General features: G+C 42.3%; 1 long non-coding RNA gene across 2 annotated transcripts in view; it reads left to right on the forward strand.

Moving 5' to 3' along the window:
* The first annotated feature begins 2,428 nt into the window (after positions 1–2,428).
* The window catches only part of LOC140186154 (uncharacterized), a 56,553-nt gene continuing 46,362 nt past the window's right edge, over positions 2,429–12,619 (forward strand). For both annotated transcript variants that reach the window (XR_011882796.1, XR_011882797.1), the window contains exon 1: positions 2,429–2,973. This is a non-coding gene — a long non-coding RNA (uncharacterized lncRNA). The remainder of the gene's footprint in view (positions 2,974–12,619) is intronic.

Genomic DNA, 12,619 nt, shown 5'->3' on the forward strand with positions numbered 1-12,619 from the left:
TGTGAAAAAGCATCATCTATTTTTCACTATTTTAAAGGTGGAAGTTGTCTTCTTTCACAGGGTTCTTTCAGTTCTCACATCATTTAGCAGTAAGTAGCTCTGTTTATCATCTGAAGACATCATTCGCTTGACTAGTTGACCACCATTTTGTCCGCATCCTTATGCAAAGACTAGTATAAATGTTTCAGGCTTCATTCTTGACGTATGAAAAGACTATTAGAATTCTCTTAAACAGGAACTTGCTAGTTTAGATGAATATCAATCCAGATTTCATCATGATTATATCTGATAGTGCAAAGTGCAACTTCTACCCACACAGAAGTGCTTTGGCAACAGTTCAAGTTGAATAAAAAAAAATTCTGTGGTATTTTTATTGACTTCTCAGAAAAAATATATTGACATATATATTTCCTGCAGCCACTACATATTTAGGTATACATTCACATATATTTGACACAACTATTATATATGGTCAAATACATATTTTATCAAGCTAATACATACATTTGACTACTTGGCTCCTGTGGGAGGAGTACACGAGCACATAGAAGAATCCTGGAATGAGTAAGTCTGCCCTGGGTGTCTGATTTAGATTGTCAAAGCACTACTGTCGATCTTGGTTCCTGATTCTATTGCAAATACCATAAAAATTGAGAACAATATGAAGAATGAAAATATGCACATTCATGCTGAGTACCAATATTTTATAAAGCAAATTATTAATTCTATGGAAAATATTCCTGTGTGCAAGTAGAGAGCAAATAAATGCCATATGCATCAGCTAACATCTATAATCAGATCCTATGTTCCCCTGGTGTATAATAAGCACCAACTTCTTGAGCTTTTACAAAGCAAAAGCTCCTAGTCCTGACTGGAGTCTCTCGAGCCTTGAGCATTTGTTTTGTGAGAGTTACTGGTTTACTAATTAAATTATAGACAATGGTTCCATCAAGGAGGATTCAAGTTCAAAACAAATAGCTCCATGCCAACATCTCTCCATTCAATCCTGTTAAACCTCAGCAGGAAAGCATTATAAAAAAATCCATGGAACCGCCTCTTATAGCTTCTCTGACATATTGAATTAGCCGACAACCAAAGGTCATGGTAATAAGATATTGTAACAATATGTTTAATTGCAACACACACAAAATTCTGGAGGAACACAGTAGGTCCTCCATCCTAAAGAAGCATCTCAGCCTAAAATGTCAACTGTTTATTCATTTCCATAGATGTTGCCTGGCCTGCTGAGTTTTTCCAGCACTTTGTGTGTGTCTGTTGCTTTGGATTTCCAGTGTCTGCAGAGTTTCTCATGTTTATATATGTTTCTTTGCAGCAATTATCTAGATAGAATCCTCTAAGTGGATCTTAGTCATATTTAGTCAGTTGATCAACAAATGAGATTGCTAGTGTTGTTTACTTCAACGCCCTGTGACCACAAACATGTTTAAACAGGAGTGCCATGATAATGGCCATTCCTGGGTTATTTTGAGGTGCTCTGAAAATTTAGCTGATCACTTTCTGTTTACACACCTGATTTCTGGGTCAAACATATCAAATTAATTTGTTAACTGTGCAAAATTCCTTTCAGAGCATTGCAAGAGGGACTAATCCAAATTGTCTGAACAATGATTAGTCGTCAGACACTCCTTAGGCAACTAGTAAGGAACTGGGACTCATTAATATAGGCCTGTATATTTTTGTCCTCATCTTCATAATATCAATCTCTCGTCGCCCAGGAATTCCTCAAGCACCTACCCTCAAGTCCAAGTGGCATAAGCAAATTTTCCCAACCAACCAATCTCCCTCCAACACACCTTTCCATCAACTGACCAATAAATATCTAAACTTTCCCTCACCTAGAACCCTGCATGCCTGAATTCAGGCAACCAGAGTCCCAGGACAGAGGTTTAATTTTTACAGGGTAAGTCTCCTCAAAATGATCCCCCCGGCAATATTCCTGACTTCTCTCCTGTCTCAGTCCCCAGCCACTTATTTACCACCCCCAAAGGCACTTACCTAACTCCACACCCTCCCTACAGATTCTCATCTAGTTTACCAGTCTTACTCAGAACTCTGAGCACTTGGGCCTGTCTTCGCCTACAACCTCAAATGTTCTCCCCACTACCCTCCTTCTCTTTGGCCACTCTCCTGGGTGCTTCACGTTAGTCAGAGGTGAAGTGCAATGCCCTTTATTGAAATTTGTGTTAGAGAGTCCATAGCTGAGTGCACCTATTAAAGTCTAGATTGCCTGGACTATGGTGTGTTATTTTTAGGACTGAAGCAATCAGGCTATAACTGTCGCAAGAGGGAAATAATGTTCCACCCATGCACAATTTTTATTTTTATCATATTTGTGCTTCTAAAATCCCACAAGGACAAGTTCATAATGTTTGTATCATCATAACAACTCTCAGACTGAATTCATTTGTTAGCAATATAATTTTCATTTTTGTTTCCTTTTTCACAAAGATTCCTGGAGGATTCTTGAACAGATATTTACATTGCCCAACTGCAGTGACAGATCTCATCAGCTTTTCCCTTGTTCTCTGCCATGTCTTCAGCAAAGCCTTGCAACCTACTGCAGTTGCAGCAGGCATTTTGTCAGAAACTGGGTTCCACTGATGATAAACGCCAAGGTGAATCTGTACCAGCTGAGATGTAGGGACTGTGGCCTGGATTTTGCGGGAAAATTCTTGACAAATCTCCTAGCATTTGCCAACATGACCCCATGTATCCAAAAACAGCCTTTGCGCTTCCATCTGAAGTTCCAAGCAGCCCTTACTGTTCAGAGGAGTTTTCCAGGCTGTGCTTCATAGCTGGAATCACAGTCCAACAAGAGAGCGCAAAGGTGCAGCAAGAAACACATCTTGCAGTGGGAAACTCTGCAGAAACATGTCTTACCATGCTGAAACTTGCCTTGGAAATGTCTCTGTTGCTTTCAGTAGAGAGAAACAGAAGCAAGAGGCAACTGAGGTAAGTGATAGTTCATTCAGACTTTCAAATTGTTTGAGTATGTTTAAATAATTTTAACTGTACATAAATGTCTTTATACTGTATGTTTCAGAAATGTTTGATTTTATTATTTTAGTATCATTAACAATGATTAGCTTTTGATAGTCCTTAACTGTTCTGGCAGTTTTAATGTAAGATTGTTCAAGAATATTATATGTTTTTGACACTTTAGACATATGGCTAGGCCAGGAAAGTGTTTTGTTCAGCTGGTTTTACAGCCTGAAAGCCTTGTTAACAAGCAGATCCCCGCTGTGGTGATGGAAAATGTTCAGTAATAATTTCAGAAGGTTTCAATAAAAAGAACCGTGATAGATAAACAGGGAGGTGAATTGGACTAAACTTTCCCTGAACTCATAGCAGAACTAGGTTTCATGTCAATTGGAATCTGTAAACGATATGCCAGCCACTTACATTGTTCTTCATTTCTCAAATATGCCTAAAAAGCTTAAACTTACTTGCTAATCTTATAACCATCCATTTATATAAAGTCCAAATGAGGGGAGCATCTAATAAAAATTAGCACTCAGTCTAAATTTTATTCTCACTCAGTCATTTAGAGCATGGGCCAAAGAAAAATTTTTAGAGCTAGATTGTGACTTCCACATATTCATCTGTGAAAGAGCACATGTTTGGTATCCTTGTGCTCCAATCTCTAATGTAAGTAGAAGATAATTCATGGAAAGAGGGACTTGTGCAGATTTAACATTGTGCATCTGACCTGAAGGGGCACTAATATCCTTAAGGGAAGGCTTGTTTGTGCTGCTCTGGGGGGCAGTGGGCAGCAGGGTTTAAACTAGAATTGCAGGGGGATGGGAAACAGAGTGCCAGGGCAGATAGTGGGGTGGTGTGGGGAAAATATTGTTAAACCTACATACAAAGACAAGAATGGAAAGGTTAAGAATGGTGGGAATACTGTTCTGAGCTGTGTCTATTTCAAAGGAGGGAGCATTGTGGTAAAGGCAAATGACTCGAGAGCATTGATCAGCATGTGAAATTATAACATTGTACCCATTAGTGAGACTCGGTTGCAGGAGGGGCAGGAGTGACTGCCCAATGATCTGGGGCTTTGTTGATCAACCAGGAGCGATTAAATGGGGAGGGGTGGCATTACTAGTCTGAGGAAATGTTATGGCAGTGCTCAGACAGGGCAAACTGGAGGGCTCATCTACTCAGGCTATATGAGTGGAATCGAGGAATAAGAAAGGATGACCACATTAATGAGATTACCTTATAGACCACCAAATAGTTAATGGGATTTACAGGAGTAAATTTGTAGAGAGATAGCAGACAGCACATCTTTCTCCACAAACCTCTGCATCCAACACATCATTCTCCACAGCTTCCGCCATCTCCAAAGGGCTCCTATCACCAAATATATCTTTACCTCCCCTCCTCTCTTTGCTTTCCACAGGGATTGCTCCCTCTGTGATTCCTTGTCCATTTGTCCTTCTCCACTAAGCTCCCTCCCACAAGTGGCCAATGTGTTACACTTCTAGCACCTTCATTTGGGGCCACAAACAGTCCTTCCAGGTGAGGCAAAACTTCACCTGCAAATCTGATGGGGTTGTCTATTGTGTCCAGTTCACTCGATGCAGCCTCCTCTACATTGATGAGACCCGTAGTAAATTGGGGGACAGGTTTCTTGAGCATCTCCGCTCCATCTGCCAAAAGTGGAATTTCCTGGTGGCCAAACATCTTAATTCCAATTCTCATATCCGTTCCAATATATCAGTCCATGGCCTCATCGTGTGCCACGATGAGGCCATCCTCAGGGTGGAAGAGCAATGCCTTATCTGGTTAGTCTCCACCCTGATGGCACGAATATTGATTTCTCCTTCCAGTAAAATATTTTTCCCTCCCCTTTCCCCTCCCCTCTTCTTGTATTCCCCACTGTGGCTTCTTACCTCTTCTCACCTGCATATCATTTCTCCTGGGTCCCCTCCTCCTTCCCTTTCCCCTATGATCCACTCTCCTCTTCTATCAGATTCCTTCCTCTCCAGCCCTTTATCTTTCCTACCCACCTGGCTTCACCTTTCACCTTCTAGCTAGTCCTCCTTCCATTCCCACCACCTTTCTATTCTGGCATCTTTCCCCTTCCTTTCCAGTCCTGCGGAAGAAATTCAGCCCAAAATGTCAACTGTTTATTCATTTCCATAGATGCTGCCTGACCTGCTGATTTGCTCCAGAATTTTGTTTGTGTTGCTTTAGATTCCCAGCATCTGCAGAATTTCTCTTGTATATGTAAAATAAGGGAGTGATACAGATGATTTTAACTTTCCACATATTGACAGGGATTCCCATACTGTAGAAAGGCTTAATGGGAGAGAGCTTGTTAAATGTTTTTTGGGAAAATTTCCTTAATCAATATATAGAGATCCCAACTAGAGAGCTGGCAATACTGGATCTCCTATTAGGGAATGATACAAGGCAGGTGACAGATGTGTGTGTAGGGGAACACTTTTGATCTCACGATCATAATTTCAAGATAATTATGGAGAAGAATAGGTCATGTCCTCAGGTTGAGATTCTAAATTGGAGAAAAGCCAACTTTGCTGGCCTCAGAAAGGATCTGGATTGGGATGGGTTGTTTTCTTGGCAAAGGTGGGTTTAGTAAATGGGAAGCCTTCAAAAATAAAATTTTGAGAGTGCAGAGTTTGTATATTCCTGTCAGAATAAAAGGCAAGGCTAACATATTTAGGGACTCTTGGTTTTCAAGAGATAATTGAACCTGGATTAAGAAAAAGGAGGTGTGTAGCAGGTACAGGCAGCAAGGAACAAATGAGCTACATAGGGAGTATCAGAATTGCAAGAGAACACTTGACAGAAATCAGAAGGCTAAAAGAAGGCATGAGATTAATCTAGCAGACAAGGTGAAGGAGAATCTCAAGGGCTTCTACTGATATGTTAAGAGCAAAAGGATAGCAAGGGACAAAATTGATCCTCTTGAAGATCAAGCAACACACATAAAAGTTGCTGGTGTACGCAGCAGGCCAGGCAGCATCTCTAGGACGAGGTACAGTCGACGTTTCTGGCCGAGACCCTTCGTCAGGACTAACTGAAAGAAGAGCTAGTAAGAGATTTGAAAGTGGGAGGGGGAGTGGGAGATCTGAAATGATCTGATTGATTCCTGGGAGGGCATTACTTTCATATGATGGAAGACTGGATCGACTAGGTTTATACTCGCTGGAATTTAGAAGATTGAGCGGGGATTCTTATTGAAACGTATAAAATTCTAAAGGGATTAGACAGGCTAGATGCAGGAAGATTATTCCCGATATTGGGGAAGTCCAGAACGAGGAGCCACAGTTTAAGGATAAAGGGGAAACCTTTTAGGACCGAGATGAGGAAAAACTTCACACAGAGAGTGGTGAATCTGTGGAATTATATTTAAGAGGGAGTTAGGTATGGCCCTTGTGGCTAAAGGGATCGGGGGTATGGAGAGAATGCAGGTACAGGGTTCTGAGTTGGATGATCAGCCATGATCAAACTGAATGGCGGTGCAGGCTCGAAGGGCCGAATGGCCTACTCCTGCACCTATTTTCTATGTTTCTATGTTTCTATGATAGGAGAAGACAGGAGGGGGATGGATGGAGCCAAGAGCTGGACAGTTGATTGGTAAAAGGGATATGAGAGGATCATTGGACAGGAGGCCCAGCAAGAAAGAAAAGGGGGAGGGGGTAAAGCCCACCCCTTGCCCATCCTCTGGGCTTTCCCCCTCCCCCTTTTCTTGCTCCCAGGGCCTCCTGTCCCATGATCCTCTCATATCCCTTTTGCCAATCAACTGTCCAGCTCTTGGCTCCATCCCTCCCCCTCCTGTCTTCTCCTATCATTTCTGATCTCCCCCTCCCCCTCCCACTTTCAAATCTCTTACTAGCTCTTCTTTCAGTTAGTCCTGATGAAGGGTCTCAGCCTGAAACGTCGACTGTACCTCTTCCTAGAGATGCTGCCTGGCCTGCTGCGTTCACCAGCAACTTTCATGTGTGTTGCTTGAAATTCCAGCATCTACAGATTTCCTCATGTTTGCGCTCTTGGAGATCAGCATGGTCACCTACGGTATGGAGCCAAAGGAGATGGGGGAGATCTTAAATGGATTTTTTTGCATGTGTTTTTACTCAGGAGATGGATGACAAGTCTATAGAACTAAGGTAAAACAATTGTGAGATCATGAACCTATATGGATTACAGAGGAAGTGCTATTTGCAGTCTTGGTGCAAATTAGAGTGAATGATTCCCAAGACCTGAAATGGTGTCCCCTCAGACCTTGCAGTAGGCTAGTACAGAAACTTCCCAAGCAGAGGTATTTAAAACATCCTATGTCATTGGTGAGGTGCCAGAGGACTGGAAAATAGTTAGAGTTGTTCCATTGTTTAAAAAAGGCTCCAGAAGTAAGAAACAAAATTATAGCCTGTTGAGTCTGTCATCAGTGGTGGGTAAGTTATCGAAAGGCATTCGAAGGGATCAGATGTATCAGTATTTTGATAGATAAGGCCTGATTACGGATGGTTAACATGGCTTTGTGCATGGTAGATTATCTTTAAGCAATTTTATAGAGTATTTTGATGAGGTTACCAGGAAAGTTGATGTAAAAATGGCAAACAACAGGAATTCTGCAGATGCTGGAAATTCAAGCAACACACAGAAAAGTTGCTGGTGAACGCAGCAGGCCAGGCAGCATCTCTAGGAAGAGGTGCAGTTGATGTTTCAGGCCGAGACCCTTCGTCAGAACTTTTATGTGTGTTGCTTGTAAAAATGGCAGTAGACATTGTCTGCACAAGCTTTAACAAGGTCTTTGACAAGGTTCCAAATAGCGGTTGGTCCAGAAGATTTGGTCACTTGGCATTCAGGATGAGGCAGTACATTGAGTTTGACATTGGCTTTGTGGGAGAAGCCAGAGAGTGGTGTTGGATGGTTGTCTCTCTGACTGGAAGCCTATGTCTAGTGTTGTAACACAGGGAACACTGTTGGGACAACTACTGTTTGTCATCTATATCAGTTATCTGGATGTTCATGTGATAAACTGAATCAGCAAACTTGTGAATGACGCCAGGATTGGGGGTGTAGTGGACAGCAAGGAAGACTATCAGAGCTTGCAGCAGGATCTGGACCAGCTAGAAAAATGGGCTGTAAAATGGCAGATGGAATTTAATGCAGGCATGTGCAAGATGTTGCACTTTGGAAGGACAAAACAGGGGAGGATGAAACTGAGCAGGACTTACACAGTGAACAGAAGGGCACTGAGGAATACAGTAGAACAGAGGGATCTGGGAACGCAGAGCCATAGTTGTTTGATAGTGGTGTTACAGTCATAAAGAGATCTTTTGGCACATTGGCCTTCATAAATCAAAATATTGAGCGCAGGAGTCAGAATGTTATGTTGAAGTTATGTAAGACCTTGGTGAGGCCTAATTTGGAGTCACCTGCCTACAGGAATTATATCAATCAGATTGGAAGGGTGCTGAGAAACCTTGCAAGGATGTTGCTGGGACTTGAAGGCCTCAGTTATAGGGAAATGTTGAATTAGTTTGGACTTTATTCCCTGAAATGTAAGGGAATAAGGGGAGATTTGATAGAGGTATACAAAATTATGTGGGGTATATATAGGGTTAATTGAAGCAGGCTTTTTCCGCAGATGTTGAGGGAAGACTAGAATGATGTTGAATTGAATTGACTTTATTGTTTCACATCCTTCACATAGATGAAGGGTAAAAATCTTTACGTTACATCTCCTTCTAAATGTGCAATGTACAGTCATAGTAATTTATAATAAATAGAACAGTCAATGTAATATAGAGTACACTCAAATCAGCATGAGTTCATCAGTCTGATGGCCTGGTGGAAGAAACTGTCCTAGAGCCTGTTGGTCCTGGGTTTTATGCTGTGGTACCTCTTCCCGGATGGTAGCAACTGGAATAGATTGTGGTTGGGATGGTTTGCGTCCCCAGTGATCCTACAGGCCCCTTGTACACACCTGTCCTTGTAAATGTCCTGAATCATGGGAAGTTCACAACTACAGATGCACTGGCTGTCTGCACCACTCTCTGCAGAGTACTGTGATTAAGGGAGTTCCCATACCAGGCAGTGATGCAGCCAGTCAGGATGCTCTCACTGTGAAAAGTGAAATATTTAAGGGGAACCTGAGTGGGACCTTCTACATTCAGAAGGTGGTGCCACTGTGGAACGAGCTGCCAGTAGAAGTGGGGGATGCAGGTTTGATTTCAACACTTAAGAGAAGTTTGGTTAAGTACATGAATGGGAGGAGTGTGGAGGACTATGGTGCAGGTGCAGGTCGATGGGACTAGGTAGACTAATAGTGTGGCAGTGACTAGATGGGCCAAGGAGCCTGCTTCTGTACTGTAGTGCTCCATGACTCTCTATAAGAGTGGCTTTGTAATTCTTTAAGTTAAGACATTAACCCTGCACTCTCAAGGAAACTGTAAAAGCCTACAATGCGATAGAGCAAAATGGTGCCTCTGATCATTCTGGCAAATGTCTATCCCTCAGCAACAATAAATGCAGATAATCTGTTTATTTTGTCATTGTTTTTGATGGAGTGCCAACTCCACTCAGCTCATGTTAGCATAATAACATCCCAGCAGAGAAATAATTAGTTAATGACTCTGGAGATTAAGTAACAAGGACCCAGTGATGAAAAAGCTACACCCATGATATTAACAGTGCATGAATACCAGTAAATACAGAAACAGTTCGAACAATAGTTACTGTAATATATTACTCACCAAACCACAAGCAATAATATTTAACAAATACTTAGAAGCAGACAGCTGCCAATGACGCTATTGCATGTTTTCCCAAGGAGTATCTATGGAAAAGAAACAGAGGTTTTGGCACAAGTCTGAAGTTCTTGATTGGACACATCTGAATTTTTTACCTCAAAATAATGCAGCCTGCATAGCTTGGAAAGTGAATATTTCAAATTAAAAACAAATACAGACTAAAAGGAAACTGCTTATTTGTGAATTACTGACGTATTTTAATTTCTAAGACTCTTTGATAACTATCTTCCCGATTATGTAGCACATATTTGCACCAGTATGAGTGAAGTACAGAGCAAGTGGCACATCTGAAAGTTAGCAAATAAGCCAGGTGCAGCATCTTAACAATTCTGTTTTATTTCCTGCAAGAAATTGGCAAGGTCTTGAAGGATAGTGGGAATATACTGTATATGCCCTCAGTATATGTCTGCAATGTAGGGCAGGGAAGGCAGAGGGAATGCAGGATGCTGAAGAATTCCTTCAAGTTCAAGCAATCCTTTCCCAGCCTCTCTTCATTGTTGCCCTTGCCATCATTTCCATGAATTTCTCCATTAGCTCTGGAGTGGAGAAGCCAGCAAAGGAAAAGACTTTGTGGGTGTTCTGTTGTGTGAGGTCCGATCTGTTGTGCACAAGTCTTTGTAGCAAATAATGCACAAAACATTCACTATCCTCCCATACATCACCAATTTACTGCACCCTTTCACCGGGGAACAATATTGCGTAGTTCAGGTAGAAAAGATTTGGAAAGCATGATCTAAGTTCTTCAAAGAGAGGTGCAAGGGAAAGACCAGAAATTCCTTCATGCATTGTGCCATGTGCAGAAATTTAATCGTATTTCCAAGTACTCATTGATTGGTGCACATTACACACTTCTGCAAAACTGTGCGGAATTCTCCAGGCATTTGATATGCATACTCTAGGAGGCCACTGCACCATGTGCAGTGTCATGGAATGACAAGTATGCCATGCCTTGCTACCACCTATATATAAAAAAATTGCATGTTTAAGGCCCATGAATAGCTGGAGACACTGATTGGCCTTTAACTACCATCACTTTCTTCTCCAAATTATGACTGCTTTGGAGTTAGAAACATAGGCTTGCCTGGTCTGTTGCCAGGGTATTAAGATGCCATACATCTGGCAGGTAGGTTCTCTCCAGTTTAGGCACTTTTACTGCTGTTACCTCCAAAGTTTTAACTCTTAACTAGATATTAGTATTGTGTAGTGTTTAAAACTGCATGGTTGACCCTCCCTAACTCCTGGTCTAATCATAAGTTCTGATGATATCTTGCGTAATATCTAATCTCACTTTCCCAACCCCTTAATGTGCCTTTACTTCACATTACCCTCTTCTTCATTGCTGGCCGTTTTCCAAATCCTGCCTCCTTCCCCTTTCCCGTCTTTCTCTTGATGCTTCCTCCGTCCCTATTCAGTTTTTTCCTTCTCACTTCTGCCTCTTTTTCTTGATATTAGTCTTTGTCTATGACTCTCCTTCTGCTCAAATCCCTGACATTCCTAATTCTTGATGTTTTCCACCTCACCCTGCAGCCTAGTCCTTTCTCAACAATCTCAACTCCTCTTCAGGGTTGATGCAAGGATTGCCAGACTTCCTCCACTAGGTTGGCACTTTTGGAGAAAACGACCAAGTTCATTTGCACAAGTAGTACTTGTTCTATCTTCATCCACCTTCATAGCCATTGAGTTCGAAGTAACTTCGTCCACCTGTACCGTTGAGGTCTTGGTTGGATTGTTCTTTGTCAGGGACCTCACCCTCGACCTTACCGCCTTAGGTGACCCTCCCAGGAGCATAGCTCCAGACGGCATCACTCTCGGGATCTCAGGACCACACAAGCTTCTCCACCACGACAAGGTGACAATCCACGGAGAAGAAATCCATCAGCTCCAATCGTTGTGGTTTCCATGCCATTGGAATCATTTGGTTGATTTGTTAAGTATTGGAGTGCTACATCAAGTACGCATTAAACAAATACACGCAAAGGCGTCTTCGCTCTGTGGGCCACTTCTTCAAGTCTTTCAGCGATCGGGGGAGGGCGACGGAAGCAGGCAATGTGATGGCTGGAAGCTCCTAGTCAAGAACCAGCACGAAAGTGGTGAATACTCGATTCAGTCACTCAACTTTTGGACAGAAGCAGGAAAGTTGTCCAGTAGCAGTATTCACGTCTGAGCAGTCCCATTTAAGATCCACTCTGCTCACCCTGAACTGGGAAGGGGCTAGAAAAGGTCCCCTAAAAATAGTCTGCTTCACCCCATCCTGTCTGGAAAGTTGCGTCCAGAGGGATCACCATCATGTGGTCGAAAAACATCGAGAAGTGAAACTATGAAATTTGGAACCTGGAATATACGAACTCTGATGGATAACCCAAACTCAGACCGACCAGAGAGGAGAACTGCCTTTGTTGCCCGGGAACTTCAAAAATTCAACTTTGACATTGTTTCTCTGAGTGAGACCCGCAGAGCTGGAGAAGGGCAACTAAAGGAAGAGCAAGGTCAATACGCTTCTTTCTGGAAACGACTTGATCCTGAAAAACCGAGGATCCATGGAATAGGTTTTGCCATCCGAAACAGCTTACTTCAGAAACTGACAGAGTAACCACTGAGAATCAACGAACATCTCATGACTCTGCAAATCCAGCTTGCCAAGAACCAACACGCCACCATCATCAGCGCCTATGCTCCAACTCTGGATGCTGAAGATGAAGTAAAGATGAACTTCTACACCCAACTTGACAACGTCCTTTCTTCTGTTCCCAATAACGACAGGATCATTCTCTTGGGAGACTTCAGTGCCAGAGTCAGAAAAGATCATAGGCTGT

This window comes from Mobula birostris, chromosome 2 (assembly GCF_030028105.1).
Source record: "Mobula birostris isolate sMobBir1 chromosome 2, sMobBir1.hap1, whole genome shotgun sequence".
Lineage (NCBI taxonomy): Eukaryota > Metazoa > Chordata > Chondrichthyes > Myliobatiformes > Myliobatidae > Mobula > Mobula birostris.